The sequence below is a fragment of the Salvelinus alpinus genome, chromosome 18 (genome assembly GCF_045679555.1).
Source record: "Salvelinus alpinus chromosome 18, SLU_Salpinus.1, whole genome shotgun sequence".
NCBI classification, from domain to species: Eukaryota; Metazoa; Chordata; class Actinopteri; order Salmoniformes; family Salmonidae; genus Salvelinus; species Salvelinus alpinus.
Window position 1 is genome coordinate 29,420,110 of NC_092103.1, and position 19,664 is coordinate 29,439,773.

At 43.2% G+C, this 19,664-nt stretch overlaps 1 pseudogene; it reads left to right on the forward strand.

The window, feature by feature from the left end:
- Positions 1-706: 706 nt before the first annotated feature.
- Positions 707-6,263, forward strand: LOC139543434 (ubiquitin-like-conjugating enzyme ATG10; annotated as a pseudogene).
- Positions 6,264-19,664: the final 13,401 nt, after the last annotated feature.

The window sequence follows — 19,664 nt, forward strand, 5'->3', positions numbered from 1 at the left end:
AGGCCACTCTAAAAAGTGCAGTTCTGTCACCCAACACATCTCAAGTTTTGAAGGAGTGTGCAATTGGCATTCTGACTGCAGAAATGTCCACCAGAGCTGTTACCAGAGAATTGAATGATCCTTTCTGAACCATAAGCCGCCTCCAATGTTGTTTTAGAGAATTTAGCAGTACGTCCAACCGGCCTCACTACCTCAGACTACGTGTAACCACGCCAGCCCAGGACCTCCCCATCTGGCTTCTTCACCTGCGGGATCATCTGGGTCCAGCCACCGGGACAACTGATGAAACTGTGGGTTTGCACAACTGAAGAATTTCTGCAACAACTGTCAGAAACCGTCTCGGGGAAGCTCATCTGTGTGCTCGTTCTCCTCACCAAGGTCTTGACCTGACTAGTTCAGCGTCGTGGGCAAATGCTCACCTTTGATGGCCGACGCTGGAGAAGCGTGCCAGTGTACCGAGCACATGGCAGACAGAAACCGTTTCAGGGAAGGTCATCTGCGTGCTCGTCGTCTTTACCAGGGTCTTGACCTGACTGTAGTTCGGCGTGTATGGCGTCGTGTGGGCGAGCGGTTTGCTGATGTCAATGTTGTGATTAGAGTGCCCCATGGTGCCTGTGGGGTTATGGTATGGGCAGGCATAGGCTACGGACAATGAACACAATTGCATTTTATCGATGGCAATTTGAATGCACAGAGATGTTTCAGCATGATAATGCACGGCCCCATGTCGCAGGGATCTGTACGCAATTCCTGGAAGCTGAAATGAAAATGTCCCAGTTCTTCCATGGCCTGCATACTCAGACATGTCACCCATTACGCATATTTGGGATGCTCTGGATCGACGTGTAAGACAGCGTGTTCCAGTTCCTGCCAATTTCCAGCAAGTTCACACAGCCATTGAAGAGGAGTGGGTTAACATTACACAGACCACAATCAACAGCCTGATCAACTCTATGCGAAGTGTATTGTGCAGCATGAGGCAATTGGTGGTCACACCAGATAGTGTGACCACCATATCTGTGAGCAACAGATGCATTTCCGTATTCCCAGTCATGTGAAATCCATAGATTAGGGCCTAATTCGTTTACATAAATTGACTGATGTCCTTTTATGAACTGTAACTCAGTAAAATCTTAGAAATTGTTGCATGTTGCATGTTTTTGTTCAGCGTAGTTTCAGTAAACTACCAGCTGTACAGTAAACTACCAGCCCTGATCTCCTCCTGTACCCCATCTCTCTCATCTCCTCCTCTACCCCATCTCTCTCATCCTCATCTCCTCCTGTACCCCAACTCTCATATCTCCCCAATCTCCTCCTGTACCCCAACTCTCTCATATATCTCTCATCTCCTCTGGTAACCCAACTCTCTCATATCTCCCTCATCTCCTCCTGTACCCCATCTCTCTCATCCTCATCTCCTCCTGTACCCCAACTCTCATATCTCCCTGATCTCCTCCTGTACCCCATCTCTCTCATCCTCTCCCCAATCTCCTCTTGTACCCCATCTCTCTCATCCTCATCTCCTCCTGTACCCCATCTCTTTCATATCTCCCTCATCTCCTCCTGTACCCCATCTCTTTCATATCGCCCTCATCTCTTTCATATCTCCCCCATCTCCTCTTCAGAGATGAGTAGCTGTTTTCTGAATAAGGAAAGGTTAGAGTCCTGTTTTAAGACTGCCTGGATGGGCCACCCCTAAACTGGCTTCCTCTAGGTTTGTTCCCTCTAGGGAGTTTTTCCTGACCACTGTGCTAGGCTGGGTAACTGACTGTAAAGCACTTTCTGACAACTACTAATGTACAAAGGGTTTTATAAAATACATGTAACTGATACAAGGGTTCTGAGGATGGCTACCTGAGGAAGACTGCACTGGGGACCGGCAGAACCAGATCTAACAGAGACCAGGACCAGCAAGGAACCCGTTCAGACCGGCACCAGCACCTCTATGATGATGATGAAGATGGTGGATCAGTGTGTTGTACACAGGAGGGCAGCAGTAGTGGTGTTGTTCAGTATGAACACCACATCCTCTACTCCTGCAGCTACTTCACTCCTGTCCTCTACTTCAGAGCCTCAACCCCTGGTATGCAGCCAGACAACACTGGCTGATTTACAAGAGAAAGTTTTCTTTTCTTCTCATCCAGTCTTTCTCTTCCCCCTTTCTTTCCATCTCTCTGTGAATATTCTGCTTTGATGCATCTCTCTAAGGGTAGGAGGGTGTGTTTAGAGGAGGTATGGGACAGTGTTAATACTAACTACAGATAGACTACAGAATAGACCCTGGGATATCATCACACAACAGGTTGGTACCGCTCTCCTCCTTTTCCTCCCTCTACACAAATCTCTCCATCCCTTTCTTTATCCCCCCCCCCTCCCATCTACCTTTCACTCACTCAACACTTCTTTGGTTATCTTTTTCTCCTGACTCTCATTTGCCAGTCATTCTTTGTGCTCCAACCCTGCAGGACAGAAGTGTTTATGAAGCCTGTAGGTCAAGCTGCCCTGGAGGAAAAGCTATGAGTCAGAGACTCAACCCACATTATATCTGAGAGTAATAATAATAATAATAATTAGAAGGGGGCTTATATTTGTACTATTTCACAAGTGTTTATTAATATGCATGTGTGAATTTTTGTATATACAATTCCCCCTGACTCACCCTTGGAGAGTGGGTTCACAGCAAGGGTCTGCCATTATTTTTTTATATTAACATTTTATTTCACCTTTATTTAACCAGGTAGGCTAGTTGAGAACAAGTTCTCATTTGCAACTGCGACCTGGCCAAGATAAAGCATAGCAATTCGACAAACAACAACAGAGTTACACATGGAATAAACAAAACATACTAAATAATACAGTAGAACAAAAGAAAACATAAAGTCTATATACAGTGAGTGCAAATGAGGTAAGATAAGGGAGTTAAGGCAATAAATAGGCCATGGTGGCGAAGTAATTACAATATAGCAATTAAAACACTGGAATGGTAGATGTGCAGAAGATGAATGTGCAAGTAGAGATACTGGTGTGCAAAGGAGCAAGATAAATAAATACATACAGTATGGGGATGAGGTAGATAGATGGGCTGTTTACAGATGGGCTATGTACAGGTGCAGTGATCTGTGAGCTGCTCTGACAGCTGGTGCTTAAAGCTAGTGAGGGAGATATGAGTCTCCAGTTTCAGTGATTTTTGCAGTTTGTTCCAGTCATTGGCAGCAGAGAACTGGAAGGAAAGATGACCAAAGGAGGAATTGGCTTTGGGGGTGACCAGTGAGATATACCTGATGGAGCGCGTGCTACGAGTGGGTGCTACTATGGTGACCAGTGAGCTGAGATAAGGTGGGGCTTTACCTAGCAGAGACTTGTAGATAACCTGTAGCCAGTGGGTTTGGTGACGAATATGAAGCGAGGGCCAACCAACGAGAGCGTACAGGTTGCAATGGTGGGTAGTGTATGGGGCTTTGGTGACAAAACGGATGGCACTGTGATAGACTGCATCCAATTTGTTGAGTAGAGTGTTGGAGGCAATTTTATAGATGATATCACCGAAGTCGAGGATCAGTAGGATGGTCAGTTTCACGACGGTATGTTTGCAGCATGAGTGAAGGATGCTTTGTTGCGATATAGGAAGCCAATTCTAGATTTAATTTTGGATTGGAGATGCTTAATGTGAGTCTGGAAGGAGAGTTTACAGTTTAACCAGACACCTAGGTATTTGTAGTTGTCCACGTATTCTAAGTCAGAGCCGTCCAGAGTAGTGATGCTGGACGTGCGGGCAGGTGCGGGCAGTGATCGATTGAATAGCATGCATTTCGTTTTACTTGCGTTTAAGAGCAGTTGGAGGCCACGGAAGGAGAGTTGTATGGCATTGAAGCTCGTCTGGAGGTTAGTAAACACAGTGTCCAAAGAGGGGCCAGAAGTATACAGAATGGTGTCGTCTGCGTAGAGGTGGATCAGAGAATCACCAGCAGCAAGAGCGACATCATTGATGTATACAGAGAAGAGAGTCGGCCCGAGGATTGAACCCTGTGGCACCCCCATAGAGATTGCCAGAGGTCCGGACAACAGGCCCTCCGATTTGACACACTGAACTCTATCAGAGAAGTAGTTGGTAAACCAGGCGAGGTAATCATTTGAGAAACCAAGGCTGTCAAGTCTACCAATAAGAATGTGGTGATTGACAGAGTCGAAAGCCTTGGCCAGGTCGATGAATACGGCTGCACAGTAATGTCTCTTATCGATGGAGGTTATGATGTCGTTTAGGACCTTGAGCGTGGCTGAGGTGCATCCATGACCAGCTCTGAAACCAGATTGCATAGCGGAGAAGGTATGGTGGGATTCGAAATGGTCGGTAATCTGTTTGTTAACTTGGCTTTCGAAGACCTTAGAAAGACAGGGTAGGATAGATATAGGTCTGTAGCAGTTTGGGTCTAGAGTGTCACCCCCTTTGAAGAGGGGGATGACCGCGGCAGCTTTCCAATCTTTGGGAATCTCAGACGATACGAAAGAGAGGTTGAACAGGCTAGTAATAGGGGTTGCAACAATTTCGGCAGATCATTTTAGAAAGAGAGGGTCCAGATTGTCTAGCCCGGCTGATTTGTAGGGGTCCAGATTTTGCAGCTCTTTCAGAACTATCTGGATTTGGGTAAAGGAGAAATGGTGGGGGCTTTGGCGGGTTGCTGTGGAGGGTGCCGGGCAGTTGACCGGGGTAGGGGTAGCCAGGTGGAAAGCATGGCCAGCCGTAGATAAATGCTTATTGAAATTCTCAATTATAGTGGATTTATCAGTGGTGACAGTGTTTCCTAGCCTCAGAGCAGTGGGCAGCTGGGAGGAGGTGCTCTTATTCTCCATGGACTTTAGTGTCCCAGAACTGTTTTGAGTTAGTACTACAGGATGCACATTTCTGTTTGAAAAAGCTAGCCTTAGCTCTCCTAACTGCCTGTGTATATTTGTTCCTAACTTCATTGAAAAGTTGCATATCACGGGGGCTGTTCGATGCTATTGCAGAACGCCACAGGATGTTTTTGTGCTGGTCAAGGGCAGACAGGTCTGGAGTGAACCAAGAACTATATCTATTCCTAGATCTACATTTTTTTAATGGGGCATGCTTATTTAAGATGGTGAGGAAGGCACTTTTAAAGAATAGCCAGGCATCATCTACTGACGGCATGAGGTCAATGTCATTCCAGGATACCCGGGCCAGGTCGATTAGAAAGGCCTGCACGCAGAAGTGTTTTAGGGAGCGTTTGACAGTGATGAGGGGTGGTCGTTTGGTCGCAGACCCATTACGGATGCAGGCAATGAGGCAGTGATCGCTAAGATCTTGATTGAAAACAGCAGAGGTGTATTTGGAGGGCGAGTTAGTTAGGATGACATCTATGAGGGTGCCCGTGTTTACGGATATGGAGTTGTACCTGGTAGGTTCATTGATAATTTGTGTGAGATTGCGGGCATCAAGCTTGGATTGTAGGATGGCCGGGGTGTTAAGCATGTCCCAGTTTAGGTCACCTAGTAGCACGAGCTCAGAAGATAGATGGGGGGCAATCAATTCACATATGGTATCGAGGGCACAGCTGGGGGCAGAGGGAGGTCTATAGCAAGCAGCAACAGTGAGAGACTTGTTTCTGGAAAGGTGCATTTTTAGAAGTAGAAGCTCGAATTGTGTGGGTACAGACTTAAATAGTAATACAGAACTCTGCAGGCTATCTTTGCAGTAGATTGCAACACTGCCCCCTTTGGCAGTTCTATCTTGGCGGAAAATGTTATAGTTAGCGATGGAGATTTCAGTGTTTTTGGTGGTTTTCCTAAGCCAGGATTCAGACACGGCTAAGACATCCGGGTTAGCTGGGTGTGCTAAAGCAGTGAGCAAAACAAACTTAGGGAGTAGGCTTCTAATGTTAACATGCATGAAACCACCATTATCAACAGCGACCCTGGAGCAATTAGGGTTTAGTGCCTTGCTCAAGGGCATAGACCGATTTTTCCTCGTTGGCTCGGGAATTCAAACTAGCGACCTTTTGGTTTCTAGCCCAATGCTCTAACGGCTAAGCGACCTGCCGCTGAGTATTACACCTGTATATTGTGTGTGACCTTTTCCCTCTTCCTCTCTCTGTACAGACAGGTGAACTACATAGTGAGCTGGCTCAGTGTGGTGGGTCCTATAGCGGGACTTGACATTCCTTTCAGCTACTGTAAACAGGTATCTGCTGCACACCACACACTCCCTCCCTCCACAGCACCCTGCCCTAGGGACACAGACAGACTGAGTGGACCTCTCACAAACAAGCGTCACATCTAGCGTGGACAACACGTGACACGAAAGTGAATTTCCACTGGAACCACATTTGGCTACAGCTTGGGAGAGGCGTGTTCATGTGGCCTGTCCAGTGGGCAGAAGAGGAGGGTCATGGCTAGAAGGGATACAGTTTGTCAAAATAACATCAAGTGTAATTGTTTTGCATTTTTACTCAAACCCTTTTAACCTTAACCCAATTATCCTAACCTGCTACGTTAATTATCCTAACCTGCTGCATAAATTCTCCTAATCTGATACAAAAAGTCAAATCTGACAAAAACTGTCTTCCATCTGGTCAAAACCAGTGACAGAGACCGATGCCCAGCAGATCTGTAGAGAACCAGTGTGACGCACTGCTGACACCTACTGTTGAGAAAGAAACATTACAATGTTTCAGCCATGTCAGAACTGCTAGGATGATTCAGCCGGGTGATGGATTAAAGGAGCGGGATCCCGAAGACAAGTAGATTGGAACAGAGTCCACTATGTGCATGAGCGCTGATCTCTGTGAAAAGGAAACAGACACCTTTCCTTCTGTCAGAGACAGAGCAGACCTGGTCATAGGAGACTAGACAACCATGGAGCAATCAGAGATATTTATTCATTTCTATGGGAGCAACTCTATCCTCGTCAAATTTGTTTTGGAATAACACAAATAAAGTATATTGTATCTCTGTCTGGGGGACTGAAGATGAAATCAGCCATTACAGATGTGTTTCCGATGTCCTCTAACCTCTATAAATACTCCTCTCATTATCACCTAACATGGCCAACAATCATTTTGTAACTTTGACATTTCTTGGGAATAAAGTTTTCTAACATATTGTCTCCATTGATTGAGAGCCAGGCCTGTTTCTCATAGAACAACATTGTCGATTTGCATTGATTTAGAAATTGTTGCATGTTGAATGTATATACAGTGGGGAGAACAAGTATGATACACTGCCGATTTTGTAGGTTTTCCTACTTACAAAGCATGTAGAGGTCTGTAATTTTTATCATAGGTACTCTTCAACTGTGAGAGACGGAATCTAAAACAAAAATCCAGAAAATCACATTGTATGATTTTTAAGTAATTAATTTGCATTTTATTGCATGACATAAGTATTTGATACATCAGAAAAGCAGAACTTAATATTTGGTACAGAAACCTTTGTTTGCAATTATAGAGATCATACGTTTCCTGTAGTTCTTGACCAGGTTTGCACACACTGCAGCAGGGATTTTGGCCCACTCCTCCATACAGACCTTCTCCAGATCCTTCAGGTTTCGGGGCAGCTTTCGGGGCTCCCCCCTGGCAACAAATGAAACAGGAGAACACAACAATATGCTACAACTCAAACTCCCAATGAAACGAAAGGACATCAAATAAGACTCTAGATCTGAGCAACAATCTCACAGGCAGAACATGACCATTTACTAGGCTCCCAGCAACAACTAACACAGTAACATGGGACCAAGCTGCTGCCCAGCAACCAAAGCTAACACAGTACATTACCAACTGCTCCCAGCAACAACTAACACAGTACATACCAACCTGCCTACCCAGCTACCAACCTAACACAGTACATACCACCTGCTCCCAGCACCTAACTAACAGTACATACCAACTGCTCCCAGCAACAACTAACACAGTACATACCAACTGCTGCCCAGACAACGAACTATACTACGAGTATATGCATACCAACGTGCCTCCCAGCCTAAGCAACTAACACTAGGTACATACCAACTGCTCCCCTAGCAACAACTGAAACAGCAGTACATACCAACTGCTCCCAGCCAAACTAACTAACACAGTACATCAACCAAGCTGCTACCCGAGCAACAATCTCACACAGAACATACCAACTGCTCCCAGCAACAACTAACACAGTACATACCAACTGCTCCCAGCAACAACTAACACAGTACATACCAACTGCTCCCAGCACCAACTAACACAGTACATACCAACTGCTCCCAGCACCAACTAACACAGTACATACCAACTGCTCCCAGCAACAACTAACACAGTACATACCAACTGCTCCCAGCAACAACTAACACAGTACATACCAACTGCTCCCAGCAACAACTAACACAGTACATACCAACTGCTCCCAGCAACAACTAACACAGAACATACCAACTGCTCCCAGCAACAACTAACACAGTACATACCAACTGCTCCCAGCAACAACTAACACAGTACATACCAACTGCTCCCAGCAACAACTAACACAGTACATACCAACTGCTCCCAGCAACAACTAACACAGTACATACCAACTGCTCCCAGCAACAACTAACACAGTACATACCAACTGCTCCCAGCAACAACTAACACAGAACATACCAACTGCTCCCAGCAACAACTAACACAGTACATACCAACTGCTCCCAGCAACAACTAACACAGTACATACCAACTGCTCCCAGCAACAACTAACACAGTACATACCAACTGCTCCCAGCAACAACTAACACAGTACATACCAACTGCTCCCAGCAACAACTAACACAGAACATACCAACTGCTCCCAGCAACAACTAACACAGAACATACCAACTGCTCCCAGCAACAACTAACACAGAACATACCAACTGCTCCCAGCAACAACTAACACAGAACATACCAACTGCTCCCAGCAACAACTAACACAGTACATACCAACTGCTCCCAGCAACAACTAACACAGTACATACCAACTGCTCCCAGCAACAACTAACACAGAACATACCAACTGCTCCCAGCAACAACTAACACAGTACATACCAACTACCAACATGCTATAACCCTCAGCCATCAACCTCCTCTCTCAGCAATGATCTATATCACGTTCAATCTCTCCAGCAATGATCTCAGCCTGCAATGATCTCTCTCTTCTTAACAACAGAACACTGGCTTTATTAGAAGGCATTGTTAATTAGAGACAGCTGCGTCTTGACGAGGGGGCGGGGTCATCTCTCCAATCATCAATTGGGGCCGACCAATCAGCTGCTTGGGGATAATTTCAGGAAGCCATCTCCTGAAACACACACACTCAAATACAAACTACAACACAGAAACTGGGGAACGTAACACTGGGCAATACGGATTTTCAGCTCCCTCCAAAGATTTTCTATTGGGTTCAGGTCTGGAGACTGGCTAGGCCACTCCAGGACCTTGAGATGCTTCTTACGGAGCCACTCCTTAGTTGCCCTGGCTGTGTGTTTCGGGTCATTGTCATGCTGGAAGACCCAGCCACGACCCATCTTCAATGCTCTTACTGAGGGAAGGAGGTTGTTGGCCAAGATCTCGCGATACATGGCCCAATCCATCCTCCCCTGCAGTCGTCCTGTCCCCTTCGCAGAAAAGCATCCCCAAAGAATGATGTTTCCACCTCCATGCTTCACGGTTGGGATGGTGTTCTTGGGGTTGTACTCATTATTCTTCTTCCTCCAAACACGGCGAGTGGAGTTTAGACCAAAAAGCACTATTTTTGTCTCATCAGACCACATGACCTTCTCCCATTCCTCCTCTGGATCATCCAGATGGTCATTGGCAAACTTCAGACGGGCCTGAACATGCGCTGGCTTGAGCAGGGGGACCTTGCGTGCGCTGCAGGATTTTAATCCATGACGGCGTAGTGTGTTACTAATGGTTTTCTTTGAGACTGTGGTCCCAGCTCTCTTCAGGTCATTGACCAGGTCCTGCCGTGTAGTTCTGGGCTGACCCCTCACCTTCCTCATGATCATTGATGCCCCACGAGGTGAGATCTTGCATGGAGCCCCAGACCGAGGGTGATTGAACGTCATCTTCAACTTCTCTCAATTTCTAATAATTGCGCCAACAGTTGTTGCCTTCTCACCAAGCTGCTTGCCTATTGTCCTGTAGCCCATCCCAGCCTTGTGCAGGTCTACAATTTTATCCCTGATGTCCTTACACAGCTCTCTGGTCTTGGCCATTGTGGAGAGGTTGGAGTCTGTTTGATTGAGTGTGTGGACAGGTGTCTTTTATACAGGTAACGAGTTCAAACAGGTGCAGTTAATACAGGTAATGAGTGGAGAACAGGAGGGCTTCTTAAAGAAAAACTAACAGGTCTGTGAGAGCTGGAATTCTTACTGGTTGGTAGGTGATCAAATACTTATGTTATGCAATAAAATGCAAATTAATTACTTAAAAATCATACAATGTGATTTTCTGGATTTTTGTTTTAGATTCCGTCTCTCACAGTTGAAGTGTACCTATGATAAAAATGACAGACCTCTACATGCTTTGTAAGTAGGAAAACCTGCAAAATCGGCAGTGTATCAAATACTTGTTCTCCCCACTGTATGTTGTAACACCAATAACGGCTGTGTATAATGGAAACTCTCCCATCTCAAGCCCTGAAATAACACAGCATGTATGATTGCATCTAGTGAAGCTACATGCCAATGAACACAGTAGATACAGTAGGGCTGTTATAGCTAATGCAAAGATGGCGATATTGTATGTTTAAGAAGGAGCAGAAGTCAGTCATCAGGTAAATACAGAGTACGTCAGCCACTCTTGTGGTAATGACTATGGGGCCCTTAGTCACACACACACACAATCTGTCCAATCTGCCCCTAACACATAAATGCTAATATAAATGTCCCAGTGGAGCTCTGACAATGTTAGATTAGTGTGTGTGTAATCAGTTATCCATGTTTTAAAATAATGCATTGTTTGTATTTATTATGGATCCCCATTAGCTGTTGCCAAGGCAGCAGTTACTATTCCTGGGGTCCAGCAAAAATTAAGGCAGCAATATACATTATAATAAAAATAATTAATATTCTAATAGATTTTACAACATATTTCACAATACATTACGTGTGTGCCCTCCAGCCACTACAACACACAATCCAGGTGTACATGTGTATGTATAGTTTGTATGTTATGTGTGATTGTATGTGTGTTTGTACCTGTGTGTGTGACTCTTCACAGTCCTCGCTGTTCCATAAGATGTATTTTTATCAGTTGTTTTTTTAACTTTTTTACTATGTTACTTGATGTGGAATAGAGTTCAATGTAGCCATGGTTCTATGTAGTACTGTGTGCCTCCCATAGTCTGTTCTGGACACCAGAGACCTCTGGTGACATGTCTTGTGGGGTATGCATAGGTGTCTGAGCTGTGTGCTCGTAGGTTAAACAGAAAGCTCAGTGCATTCAACATGTCAATACTTCTTACAAAAAACAAGTAGTGATGAAGTCAATCGCTCCTCTCCTTTGAGCCATGAGAGATTGACATGCATATTATTCATGTTAGCGCTATGTGAACATTTAAGGGCAGGAGTTGCTCAATGCCAACCCTGGATAAACAACAATTGGTACCACATGGCTGTTTCTGACACACACACACAAAGTATGAACTTAGCGAGAGGTCCTGGTGATTTTCAGAGCACTGATTCCCGAATCAACGGCAGAGAAAAAAAATAAACAGTAGATTTTGTGACTGAGCCGTAGCTGATTTTGAGCCTGGGAAACAGTGAATAGGATGGATGAGCACCAGTGAACTGTAGTTACTGTACTACAGGCTGTATGTATGCACTACTATATACCGATACACTGCAGATTTAGTTCTGCATATATGACCCACTGGGTTCACCTGTGGAAATCATGTAACTCAAGACAGTGTTAGCCCACCGAGCTACAGCCTACAGACACTAGGCTCAGTAAGCCAAGCACACAGCTTTTCACATACAGAGTGAAACAATTCTCTCAGTCTCGCTCTCCTTCCTGCTTTTATAACCTGATTAGATTTTCCATTGATAACAAAGTAAGCTTTAGCTTCAATGAATGCTATAATCTTCTGACAATATTTTCATTTTCTCTAAGACTTGTTTCCTTTAATAAAGTGCTGTGATAATGACATCTCTTCCTCTCTTTATGAAACAGCAGATAATCAGTTTCCTGGTTCCACTCTAACCTCTTTACTGTGGGAAACAAACTATTGGGGATTATACCATTGCTAGCACGCTGAGACACAGAAGACACAGTGTGTGTGTGTGTTAGTCCCATTGAAGCCAGAAAAGAGTCCCATGACACTGATGATGTCAGAGCTCTCATACAGGACACTTTCTCTCCGCCTTTCTTATTTGGTCCCTCTTTCTTTTTATCCCCCTATTTCTTTGTCATTCTCTTGGTCACAACATACACACAAACACAGTGGTATACAGGAGGTTGGGAGTCATGCTGGTTGTGTTAACAAAAACACACACATACCCCCCCCCCCCCCCTCTGATCCAGACTACAGCACACGGAAGAGACCCATCTGGAGAGAGTTACTGACACACAGACATACACACTAGGGGTTGTAACCGGTTCAGGGAACAGAACCAAAAACAACAAAAAAAGTGATGTCTAGTGTTATGGAACATAACCGTTATTTTCAAATCTTGAGAACCGGTTAGTAATGTTATTTTGTCACAAAATATTCCTAATGTCTAGAAAAGTAACTCCAAACGCATTTTCGCTAAGAGCAGCTGTTTAAAATCAGGTTAGACATGTGTTGGCCAAAATGTATGTCCAAGTCATGAAAGCTTAGAGGCAGCCAGTGGCATTCGTGGGTGCTTTCCAAAGCCTATGTCAGATACTCCAGTGAGTGTAATCTGCTCAATATTAGGAGTTGAGAAATAAAGTTGCCATCATTAGAAAGAGATTCTCATCTTTTATACTGTATGTATGTCATTCAAAATGTGTTTCTTCTGTTGCTATCAATATTAGAGGTCGACCGATTATGATTTTTCAACGCCGATACCGATTATTGGCGGACAAAAAAAGCCGATACCGATTAATCGGCCGATTTTTTGAATGTATTTGTAATAATGACAATTACAACAATAATGAACACTTATTTTAACTTAATATAATACATCAATAAAATCAATTTAGCCTCAAATAAATAATGAAACATGTTCAATTTGGTTTAAATAATGCAAAAACAGTGTTGAAGAAAGTAAAAGTGCAATATGTGCCATGTAAGAAAGCTAACGATTAAGTTCCTTGCTCAGAATATGAGAACATATGAAAGCTGGTGGTTCCTTTTAACATGAGTCTTCAATAATCCCAGGTAAGAAGTTTTAGGTTGTAGTTATTATAGGACTATTTCTCTCTATACCATTTGTATTTCATATACCTTTGACTATTGGATGTTCTTATAGGCACTTTATTATTGCCAGTGTAACAGTATAGCTTCCGTCCCTCTCCTCGCCACTACCTGGGCTCAAACCAGGAACACATCGACAACAGCCACCCTCAAAGCATCGTCACCCATCGCTCCACAAAAGCCGCGGCCCTTGCAGAGCAAGGGGAACAACTACTCCAAGTCTCAGAGCGAGTGACTTCACCGATTGAAACACTATTAGCGCGCACTCCGCTAACTAGCTAGCCATTTCACATCGGTTACACCAGCCTAATCTCGGGAGTTGATAGGCTTGAAGTCATAAACAGCTCAATGCTTGAAGCATTGCGAAGAGCTGATGGCAAAACTCACGAAAGTGCTGTTTGAATGAATGCTTACGAGCCTGCTGCTGCCTACCATCGCTCAGGCAGGCTGCTCTATCAAATATCGAATCATAGACTTGATTATAACATAATAACACACAGAAATACGAGCCTTTGGTCATTAATATGTCTGCTATGTCTGCTAAATGACTTAAATGTAAATGTAAATGTAATTAATATGGTCGAATCCGGAAACTATCATTTCGAAAACAAAACGTTTATTCTTTCAGTGAAATACGGAACCGTTCCGTATTTTATCTAACGGGTGGCATCCATAAGTCTAAATATTCCTGTTACATTGCACAACCTTCAATGTTATGTCATAATTACATAAAATTCTGGCAAATTAGTTCGCAACGAGCCAGGCGGCCCAAACTGTTGCATATACCCTGACTCTGCGTGCAATGAACGCAAGAGAAGTGACACAATTTCAACTGGTTAATATTGCTTGCTAACCTGGATTTCTTTTAGCTAAATATGCAGGTTTAAAAATATATACTTCTGTGTATTGATTTTAAGAAAGGAATTGATGTTTATGGTCAGGTACAAATGCGCTTTTGTTAAATCATCCCCCGTTTGGCGAAGTTGGCTGTCTTTGTTAGGAAGAAATAGTCTTCACACAGTTCGCAACGAGCCAGGCGGCCCAAACTGCTGCATATACCCTGACTCTGTTGCAAGAGTAGTGACACAATTACCCTAGTTAAAAGAAATTCATGTTAGCAGGCAATATTAACTAAATATGCAGGTTTAAAAATATATACTCGTGTATTGATTTTAAGAAAGGCATGGATGTTTATGGTTAGGTACACGTTGAAGCAACGACAGTCCTTTTTCGCGAATGCATATATGCGGTGCGCAATGAAGGAAACGCTAGATAAACTAGTAATATCACCAACCATGTGTAGTTAACTAGTGATTATGATTGATTGATTGTTTTTTATAAGATAAGTTTAATGCTAGCTAGCAACTTACCTTGGCTTCTTACTGCATTCGTGTAACAGGCAGGCTCCTCGTGGAGTGCAATGTAAGGCAGGTGGTTAGAGCGTTGGACTAGTTAACCGTAAGGTTGCAAGATTGAATCCCCGAGCTGACAAGGTAAAAATCTGTCGTTCTGCCCCTGAACAAGGCAGTTAACCCACCGTTCCTAGGCCGTCATTGAAAATAAGAATGTGTTCTTAATTCTTAACTGACTTGCCTAGTTAAATAGGTGTAAAAAAATTCATCTAAAACATAAAACATAAAAATTTAATTAAAAACGGCCAAATCGGTGTCCAAAAATACCGATTTCCGATTATGAAAACTTGAAATCAGCCCTAATTAAATCGGCCATTCCGATTAATCGATCGACCTCTAATCAATATTCATAATAACATTGAAGAAAATAGAAATTCCACTTTTTTATATATATATTTGTGGACCCTCTTCTGTAATGCATTGAAGAAATTATGTAATAGCCTAAACACATTCCAACACACATCATATCATGACGCTCAGTGCTTCAAGCCGAGCCCCCTCCATGCCCCACCCCTCTCTCGCTCTCTTTCCCCACCCGTGGAATTGCAATCGCATCGCACGCCTGTACTTATCTGTCCATCAAACATGTAAACAACTAGCTTGGCCATTCCATAGCATGCTGCTCTATCCACACTAATTGGTGTTGTAAATTAATGAGCTAAATAAAAACTATATGAACCGTTCGACCCGGTTCAGAACTTTAGAATTCTGGTCTGAATATTGGAACGGAAATAAATACATAGGGGTTCTGCTCAGAACGATTGTTAAATAATTTAGGTTCCAACCCGACAGACAGACACAGACAGCTGACACTGACCTTATCTGTGGACGGTATAGTCTCGTTTATTACACATCTTCATTTTACTCCTTTAGTTCTTTCTTTCCATATCATCATTGCCATATCATCATCTCTCCTATTCTCTCACTATCTCAGAATTCATGTCTGAATACATCAGAACCACCAACGGCTTTGTACTAAAACACACACAGCGTTTTGTATTGCTATCCTTGTGGGGACAAAGAATTGATTCCCATCCAAAATCCTATTTTCCCTAACCGAACATAACTTTAACCAAAAACCCCTAATCTTAAAACTATAACTAACCCTAACTCCTAACCTTAATTCTAACCATAACCCTAATTGTAACCCTAACCCCCATCCTTGGTACCCACAAGGATGGTTAAACAAAAACACACATAATACAATCACTATGAGGTTAACATGCAGACTGTCAACTTTCATTTAAGGGTAATTTTACAGCACTTTTTGTATACTGAACAAAAATATAAAACACAACATGTAAAGTGTTGGTCCCATGTTTCATGAGTTGAAATAAAAAATCCACAAAATGTTCCATATGCACAAAAAGCTTATTTCTCATACATTTTGTGAACAAATTTGTTTACATCCCTGTTAGTGAGCATTTCTCCTTTGCCAAGATAATCCATCCACCTGACAGGTGTGGCATATCAAGAAGCTGATTAAACAGAGTGATCATTACAAAGGTGCACCTTGTGCTGGGGGACAATAAAAGGCCACTCTAAAATGTGCAGTTTTGTCACACAACGCCACAGATGTCTCAAGTTTTGATGGAGCGTGTAATTGACATACTGCAGGAATGTCCAACAGAGCTGTTTCCAGAGAATGAAATGTTCATTTCTCTAACATAAGCCTCCTCCAATGTCGTTTTAGAGAATTTGGCAGATCATCCACCCGGCCTCACAACTGCCAGCCCAGGACCTCCACATCCAGCTTCTTCACCTGCGGGATCATCTGAGGGGGAGTGCTGAGAAGTATTTCTGTCTGTATAAACCCTTTTTGTGGGGAAAAACTCCTGATTGGCTGGACCTGGCTCCCAAGTGGGTGGGCCTATAACCTCCCATGGATGCGCCACTGCCCAGTCATTTGAAATCCATAGATTAAGGCATAATGAATTAATTTCAATTGCTGGATTTCCTTTTATGAAGTAACTCAGTAAATTCCTTGAAATTGTTGCATGTTGCATTTATATTTTTGGCTTTGTAAAGTATTAAGACCCCTTGACTTTTCCCACATTTTGTTACGTTACAGCCTTACTCTAAAATGGATTAAATAAATTCAAAATCGCAGGAATCTACACACAATACCGCAGAATGAGAAAGCAATGACAGAACTTTAGAAATGTTGCTAATTTATTAAAAATAGAAAACAGAAATACCTTATTTACATAAGTATTCAGACCCTTTGCTATGAGACTTGAAATTGAGCTCAGGTGCATCCTGTTTCCATTGATCATCCATGAGATGTTTCTACAACTTGATTGGAGTCCACCTGTGGTAAATTCAATTGATTGGACATGATTTGGAAAGGCACATCTGTCTAAATAAAGTCCCACAGTTGACAGTGCATGTCAGAGCAAAGACCAGGTCGTGGTTGAAGGAATTGTCCATAGAGCTCAGAGACAGGACTGTGTCGAGGCACAAATCCGGGGAAGGGTACAAAAAATCCCCTCGGTGAAGCATGTTTGTGGGGATGTTATACAGCGGCAGAGACTGGGAGACTAGTCAGGATTGCGGGAAAGATGAACGGAGCAAAGTACAGAGAGATCCTTGATGAAAACCTGCTCCAAAGTGCTCAGGACCTCAGACTGGGGCAAAGGTTCACCTTCCAACAGGACAACAACCCTAAGCACACAGCCAAGACAACGCAGGAATGGCTTTGGGACAAGTCTCTGAATGTCCTTGAGTGGCCAAGCCAAAGCCCGAACTTGAACCCGATCAAACATCTCTGGAGAGACCTGAAAATAGCTGTGCAGCAACACTCCCCATCCAACCTGACAGAGCTTGAGAGGATCTGCAGAGAAGAATGGGAGAAACTCCCCAAATACAGGTGTGCCAAAGCTTATGCTATAAGCTTTGGCACACCTGTATTTGGGGAGTTTCTCAAGAAACTCTCAAGAACATACCCAAGAAGACTTGAGGTTGTAATCACTGCCAAAAGTGCTTAAACAAAATACTGAATACTTATGTGAATGTGATTTCAGTTAATTAAAAAAAAATCTATTTTAGAATAAGGCTGTAACATAACATTTGGGAAAGTCAAGGGGTCTGAATACTTTCTGAATGCACTGTTCATAATCCCCCCCATTTTAGGGGACAAAGTTTTGTGTCAAATTTGCTTATACAGAATGTGTATTAAAGTAGTCAAAGTTTAGTATTTGGTCCCAAATTACAGGCCCTCAATGATTACCTCAACCTTGGGGCCAGTCTTAACTAAGTCCACAGCTTCAGTTTCTAGACTCTGAACTGTAGTAGTTTCCCCCTGAGAGAAAGAGAGAGGTCGAGAGGAGACGGGCGAATTTCTGACGGAGATGAGAATCTGTTGAGTAGGCCAAACTTCACAGCTTAATCACCTTGACCCAGACTCCTCTCCTATAACTTTAGCAAACATTAGGGAAGTTAGTGTAGTAGAATATAACACATTAGGTCTGGTAAAAGATAATACAAAGAAAAAATGTGTTAATTTTTTTGAAATGCAAGAGAAAGGCCATACTTTCAGATAGGAGTCTAGGTGTAATTTAGATTGGCCACCAGATGGCAGCATTGTGTGTGCAAAGTTTTAAACTGACCAGTGAAGAATTACATAAGTGCACAATATTTTGTATCACGTCTGCCAGGAGTTTGCCCAAATGTGCCAAATTGGTCAATTACATAACTATAGAGAACATACAAAACTGCTATGGTAATAAAAAATTTAAGTTTACACACTCGCAGGAATGTCACACATGATCGATCATTAGCTTATACACTAACGTACACACATCTAGATGGCCAGGCAGGGTGGGTGTGGAGCCAGAGACAACAATGGGGTCAGACTGTAGACCCCAGTTCCTACATTTGAACATAAAAATTGATTTTATCAAACAAAACTATGATACATTTTATCTCTGGGACCCTCAGGACGACAAATCAGAGCAAGATTACTGAATGTAAGTACATTATTTACCGTCAGAGGTGAACGCATCAAACCAGTTGATGTGATAAAAGTTGTTGTTGTTGTGCACTCAAACAATAGCATGGTATTTTTTCACTGTAGTAGCTACTGTTAATAAGACACTGTTAGATTAACAACAATTTAAGCTTTCTGCCCATAAGACATGTCTATGTCCTGGAAAGTTGGCTGTTGTATACAACGTCATTCTAGTCACATTAGCGAACGTTAGCAACAACCATCCCAGTTTAGTGACACCGATCCCGTAGAGGTTTTAAAGACAATTTCTCAGATGTTTGCAAGGTAAAAACTGCATGTGTCGGCATACATTACTTTTAAAAGTCTAGGGCAATGTGCTGCTCTATAATGCACCTTGGATTGAAACTCACTAGGTATTTCAATTGAAAACTGAATTGACCCCCAACTCTGGTATACAGTAATGGCTTCAAATGACTTCAATTGAGTAGTTGAGCTGTTTAGTGTTGGCCAATGACACATTTTACCTCCCTTATTCAGCACAATCACCCTTTGTGGGGAAAAGTGTTTGCAGAGATTGGTGAAATCAAAGGCCAGATGACCTGAGAATTCTTCAGACCGTCAACGGCGTGTGTGTGTGTGTGAGTGCGTGCGTACATCCATGCGTGTCTGTGAGCGCATGTTTGTGTGCATGCGCATAACCACGAGACAGCTTGAAGCTCTTTTCCAGTCCCATCTATTTCTCTGGCAGTCAGTGTCCCCATCATCAAACAAACTATATTGGTTCAGAGCCAAGATGGAGTCCTGGAGTGCACTCCCGAATGGGCACCACACTGTTGAGTTTCACAAGGCCTAATGCACACCCTCAGTGTGGAGAAGTGAAACTGTGGGCTGGGGTGGGTGGGGGAATCAAGGCT